This window comes from Silene latifolia, chromosome Y (genome assembly GCF_048544455.1).
Source record: "Silene latifolia isolate original U9 population chromosome Y, ASM4854445v1, whole genome shotgun sequence".
Taxonomy (NCBI): Eukaryota; Viridiplantae; Streptophyta; class Magnoliopsida; order Caryophyllales; family Caryophyllaceae; genus Silene; species Silene latifolia.
In genome coordinates this window covers 45959210-45966027 of record NC_133538.1, presented here as the reverse complement: position 1 = coordinate 45966027, position 6818 = coordinate 45959210, and the positions used below count along the sequence as shown (strand labels likewise).

Sequence of the window (6818 nt, the reverse complement as noted above, 5' to 3'; positions counted from 1 at the left end):
TAAACAAATGAACCCAATGAACTTAGGATGATTCTAAATAAAATGAACCCCGGGTAGAAACTGTTAGGAGCCCCTAATGTGGTTAAGAAGCGCGCCTTAATTTGTATCCTGGTTCTCTCAGTTTTAAACCGGTCACCTCGGGAAAGGATAAGAGAGTGGGTAGTTAGTAGTAAGATATCTATGAGTCACTTGTATGTTATTTAATAACCTCGTTGCAGGATGAAGGATTGCAAGGTAACAAAATTGGATGAGATGTAAAATGGTTGGAAATTGTATGCATATTGCCTATGAGATGTTTTGTTAACATATGATGGATGATGGATGTAATTGTGATGTTTGTATGAATTAAAAATCATGTCTAGTGATATGCGGTACATGTTCCCCGAAACCATGCTTCATACAATGTTTTTTTTTTGCAATAATTGGATAGAATATAGATTTATGTACTTGTGACATAAGGAATAAGAGTAATATAAGGAATGCTAAAGTTAGATGCCTAGCCATGTGTGGAGTGTGATGATCGAGTTACGATAATTTGGGTATAGGAGGATACTTGTAAGGACTTATGAATTAGTACAAGGTAACCTAGAGCTAAAACTCGTTTCGTCTGAATTGTGACTTAGGAGAGGTGACACTTTTGACCAAGACCTTGGTGGTAGGATAACCTTAGTCCAATTCAACTAATCACATGAGTTTATTTTGGAATAATTAGTGTACCCTATAATTTTTCATAGTATGGAGACTTATACCCTTTATTTTACTTTTTATAGACAATATGGCACCAAAGAGAGCTAGAGGTTCTACCATGACCGATGAGGAGATTGAGAGGATGCAGGACCTGAATGCTGCATTATTAGAGATTGTAAAAGGGAAGAAAGATGAGATGAATCCTTCTAAGGTGGGAACATCAGTGGCCCGATATAAGCCAACAAAGTATGAGGGAGTTGGGGAACCATCCTTGCTAGGAGAGTGGTGTAGGGAGTTCAATAATATTTTTGAGTTGATAGCTTGTCCAGAGGAAATACAAGTTGACCAGGCTGTGTTCTATTTGAGAGGGAAAGCTGGGAGGTGGTGGACAAAGAATAAGGCGACTATAAGAGAGTCATTTCAGTTGAGTGAGGAACCTTATGTGCCATGGAAGAATTTGAAAAATATTTTGAGAGAGACCTTTATACCTCAACACATTAGGAGTAAGATAAGAGCTCAGTTCGATTCTTTTAAGATGACCGATGAGATGACAGTGGAGGATTATCATAGCAACTTCATGGAGTTAGCTGAGTATGTGGCAGATTTGAATTATAATGATGAAGTGTTGGCAATGAGTGTAACACCCCCATACTCCAAGTGCCTTACCAGGACCACTCAGGTATAAAGATGCCACCATCTCGGTTACCCGAGGCATGATAATCATAAGACAATGAAGAAACATACTTTATTAAATAAGTTTAAGTGATTACATTACAAAACCAACTGTAAGCAAAATACAACTGTTCTCAAACTATAAACCAACTGAAAGAAACTGTCCTAACAAACACAGCGGAAGACTAAGACTATGATATGTGATGACTCCATCCCCTGACTAGATCCCACGCGTATCCAAGATATACACGCAAGCAAATCGCTCACCACCCCGAATGGATCACCACGAGTTTTTAAAACATTTAAACGGGTCAATACTAATCACACAACTCAATATACATCAACAATAAGATAAACAGACAATTGAACCGTCACACACACACACACACACACCACCAACCAATTCCGTCATCTCAATACCGACCGTCCTTTGGACCCGCCTCGCGCGATGGGGGACCGCATGCCGTTCCCACCTAAGCCCCGCTCATCATACGAGCGATAACCCCGTCCATTAATGTGCACATCCCCTTTCGTGGCGGGTTCCACGAAGGGCGAAACTAGGGCGTGAGATCACTCCCGCAAGTGACCCCACTCCGCCGAGAACGCATCTCGAGAACCATCAACAAACACAACCACAATCACAATCACAATCACAATCATCATATCAAACAACTAACTACAACACATCACCAATATCCCATTATGGGACTAATGCGAGTAGAAATCCTACCCGGAAAGCACAACACGCAGACGGTATCTACAACATTTGTATCAAAACGGCTCCTCTACGAATTCTCCTCCTATCATACAACACATAGATGCTACCATTCAAATACTACTCATAAAAACCCCCAATTCCTAAATTAGGGTTTCATCAATCTTAACAAAACATTATAGAAATTATATTAAAAGCTTACCCTCGACGCAAGGAATCCAACGACACGAACTACGATACGAACCGACCGTCGAACTCGGAATTGTCAAGAACGCGATTAGGAAGAAGAACTAGTTGCTTTCTCTCTTAAACGGGTTTTAGGTTTTGTAAAAAGTGATTTAAAACAATGACGAATATGTTTAAATACCTTAATCGCGTAATTAACAAAACCCGAGAAAACTCCCCCGTAAAACCGGACACTCGATCGAGTACCCAAGGCACTCGATCGAGTACCCCCCTACTCGATCGAGTGCCCCAGCTACTCGATCGAGTACCCAACAGGTCAGAAACTATTTTATTCCGCAACTTGCCCATACTCGACAGAGTAAGGGCTACTCGATAGAGTACCTAAAGACTTATAAATACGGAGTATTACAATGAGATTCGAGAAGGGGTTGACTTTGGCTATTAAGAAGAGACTTACTGCTGGTGTACCTACCACTGTTGAGGAGGTATACCAGAGAGCAGGTCATGCTGAGAGGATTAAGGAGATGGTAATGGAGGAGAAGAAAGAAAAAGGAGAAAAGAAGAGAAAGTCTGAGGCTTTGAGTGAGGGAACTGGGGGAAGTAAGAAGGCAAACACTAACCAGTTTCGAGCTTACACTGGTAGTGGCACATCATTTGGGGATAGTGTTAGTCATGGTGAGAATCGAGGTGCCTTTAGTGAGCCTAGTGGTATTCAATGCTTTAAATGTGGGAAAATGGGCCATAAAGCCTTTACTTGTCAAGTGGTTATGGATGGTCCGAGTAGAGAGCATAGGAGTCAGGGAAGAGGTTTCTATACACCTGCACCTAGTCAAGGGAGCAACCAGCAGTTCGAAGGTTGGAGTAACCAGAGGAGTTACAACAACTACACTAACCAGAACCGTTACAAAAAATATACCAATCTAAGCTCTAGGAATGAGTCTTACCAGAGGCAAGGAAATGGTCGGAATCACCAGAGTGCAGGCAAGGGCGTAGCTGGATCCAATGGGACAGGGTAGGAAGGAGCTAAGAATAATGATGTTGTTTGATTAAGTATGTAGGTTACGGGGACGTAACCCTTTCTTTTAGGAGGGTTGGATGTAATACCCCGTTAATCTTGTTATTAATGGTTATTTCTTGTTATTTATGATACATTTTGGTGATATATTTTGAGTATATTAATAATACATTTGGATATGCGTTTTAAGTACGTTTTGATCTCTGTTAAATTTGTTCGTTTATGTTGGATGTTTTGTTGGGAGTTGGAGTTGTTGAGTATGTTTGGGTGAACTTCGGGACGAAATTCTTTTTAAGGAGGGAAGACTGTAATACCTTGTATTTTAGAGGATGGTCAAAGGTTTAGTCAACGGTACTCTCTATTAAAATGTGATTTATAAATGTATATTTTATATTTATTATATGACAAGTAATTATGAGAAGGGAAATAATAATAAAATAATATATAATATATAACGAAAAATGCATGAGAAGTGACGTATACACATAGGTATATATGGTGACGGTATTATATGATAAATAAGGTAACAAGTATTTTATACAGTATTAATACGGTATTAATATGAGATAATAATAATATTACCTAATAAGATAAAGAAAGTTCATCCACCTACCTATTAGTATAAATATGACCCTCTAGCTATTCTTTGGTTCACTTGTATTCACAAAGTCACAATTAAGAGTAAGAGAGAGAAATAAGAAGAAAAAGGGAGCTTTACATCTATTTTACAACCGTCTTAAGGTAACCGTCTCATAAACTCTTTCTTACAATTAAATTATTAAATAATGTGTTGACACGACCTAGTCTGACCCGTTGACCCAAACTCGACCGATGACCACCTTGACTAGGCGTTGACCGATGTTGACCGTAACTTATTAGCAGTGTAATTTCAATTATTATAAAAGGTTGCTTATTGAACCAAAATTAAGACACCCAAAACCGTGATTTCTTATTGAACCAAAATTAAGACACCCAAAACCCAACCCAAGGCTAGACATAACCTGAGTCAGTTCTGGGTAGGGGATCATAGGGTGGCGGGTGGTGGTTTGAGGCTGGTGGTGGTGCCTGACATGGTAGCATGGGGCGTTGGAGGAAGTAGTGGTGTCATGTTGTTGTTGCTTGTTGGTGAACCGTGACAAATAAAGAGGGACCATTGACCCATAACCCATTTAAGTCGAACCATGACCTGGATTAGGATAGGACCGGTGGCTGTAGGTGGTTAGGGGTCAGGATAGGTGGTAGTTGTGGTGGTTGGTGGCGGTAATGGTTGTTGTACTGTGTTGTTGTCGCGATTTGTATGCAGATTGGGGATGCGAATTCTTCACTGGGTTCGACGGAACCAAGGACCCATGCTGGGCTCCACCGTAGTTCAGGTCATTAACCGCGGTCGCAGGTCTGGTGATGGGTTTGGCTGTGTCGAAGTTGGTGAAGAAGGAAGGAGGTATTTCGTTGTTAATGGCGGGTCTCGGCGGTGTTGCTTGGGGGTGTTTTTGTGGCTGTGTCGAGAGGAAGAAGGGAGTAGAAGAAGGGCGTCGAGACTAGAAGGCTAAGGGCTGGTGGCAGGCATGGTGGATTACAATGGCTGTCACGGCCTAGTGTGGTTTGTGTGGGTGTCGGTTCATGGAGGTAGCACGGGTAGAAGATGGTAATTGGGCATGATTATAATTATTGTCATTGTCATTACATTGCTTTGTGACGGGTTTTGACTCGGGTGTGTTGGTTTCAGGTCATGTGGGATTATTTTGGAGTCCGATTTAATTTATTTGTTCATTGAGTCGGGAATTTAATCAAGTTTAGTTAAAGATGAGTCGAGATAATTGGCTAGTGAGTTATTAACCCGGATTTTATTAATTAATTAGTTTATATATTAAATTATTATTAGAATGTAATTATTGTTTATTATTATTATTTAGGTATTTAGGTATCGACCTTGTGAGACGGTAATAATATTACTACTTGGTTCGCGTGCTTGTTATTCGGATTTGTTGAAGGAAGGTTTTGGCATTATTATTTCGCTTGCTTGACTCGGAATTTACTATTGAGGTAGGATAGCTATTCAATCACTTTAATGTTTACTTGAATGATATTATCTGATTGTATTTGTTGAATTATTTGGAATTGTGATGGGATGATATAATGATTGTTGGTTGGTTGTATTGAGATGATTTGATTATTGACTACCTCACCTCGTGATTGAGATGATTTAATTATTGACTACCTCAGCTCGTGACTGAGATAATTATATTGATTATTGGATTCTTAGCTTCGTGTCTGAGATGGTAAGAAATTGTGTTGCTCAATTGTTTGCATTTTCATATCATGAGCACTTGCATTGGATACCTCAGAACTGGTTCTGCATGACCTGTTCTGGGATGATGAGACTACTTAACTTCGGTTGGGATGATGAGACTACCCCGGCCAGGGATTGGCTGGATGAACGGGAGCGACGGAGGATTGATCATGAGCATACATTGCATTTGCATTTAATATTATTCTTGTATTCATTTATTGTTGTTGTTTGGCTATTCCTACTCAACCTTGGGTTTACGTGTATTCGGTAAACACCTGTGATGAACCAATATTGGGGAGCAGTTTGATTGGCAGGTTAAAGATTGGGACGAGTAGGCTAGAATTCGATTTGTTAAAATTGAATTATTTCATAAAACTTATGAATTCTAAGGTAATTTGTTAGTATTCGGTAAAGATTGCTTCTGAAATTCTAAGGTAATTTGTTAGTATTCGGTAAAGATTGCTACTGAAATTTTTCAAAAAAAGTTCAAAAAATTTTTTTTGAAGTTGTATAATTTTTATGGTTTAATTTGGAATTAAATCGTACAAATTGTAAAATTATCGATTAAACTGCGAAAAGGCTAGAAATCGATTTTATGGGCTAAATTTTCGACATGCACATCATTTTGGTAGGTGACCAGAATGTAAAAAAAATTAGATTTGATTTTTACATAATGGTTATGATTAAATTGAATTATTTCATAAAACTTATGAATTTTAAGGTAATTTTGCTATATTAAAATCAACTAAACCTAATTAATCACCATATAATTAGTGGGGACTAATTTTTGGAGTTAAACCAGATTAGTATGAGTGATTTACCTTAAAATTATTTTAAGATGTGATTGTATATTTTTAATGGCTAAAAAATTGCACAATCTCGCAAAATCGAGCTCACATGATCGTTGTTGGTAAATTAGGACGATTTGGCATGACATGTTCATTTATTGCATTTTTTATTCATGTTGATGAATGGGTTTAATTTATTTTAATCATGTAATTTTACCTAATATGGCCATAGTTAGAAGTCGATATTACCCGAAATGATAGGGTATATCGATTGTTTTGTAATTTAAATGCGATCTCGTATCGCAGGTTTGTAATTAATTAATAGTTTTTTAAAAAAAAATTATTGTATAATAGGAATAGCTATGTAATTTGATTATATTAGTTATTTAATTGTCCGAGTTTCCTCGAAGACGGAGTTTCCTAAAGACGGTGTATTTTGGAAAGGAGTTCCGAAATCCAAAAGAT

At 38.3% G+C, this 6818-nt stretch overlaps 1 long non-coding RNA gene across 1 annotated transcript; it reads left to right on the top strand.

The window, feature by feature from the left end:
• Positions 1-3928: 3928 nt before the first annotated feature.
• LOC141627112 (uncharacterized) lies at positions 3929-5978 on the top strand. Its single transcript, XR_012536673.1, has 2 exons — positions 3929-4016; positions 5189-5978. It is a non-coding gene; the product is annotated as an uncharacterized LOC141627112 (long non-coding RNA).
• The last annotated feature ends 840 nt before the right edge of the window (positions 5979-6818 follow it).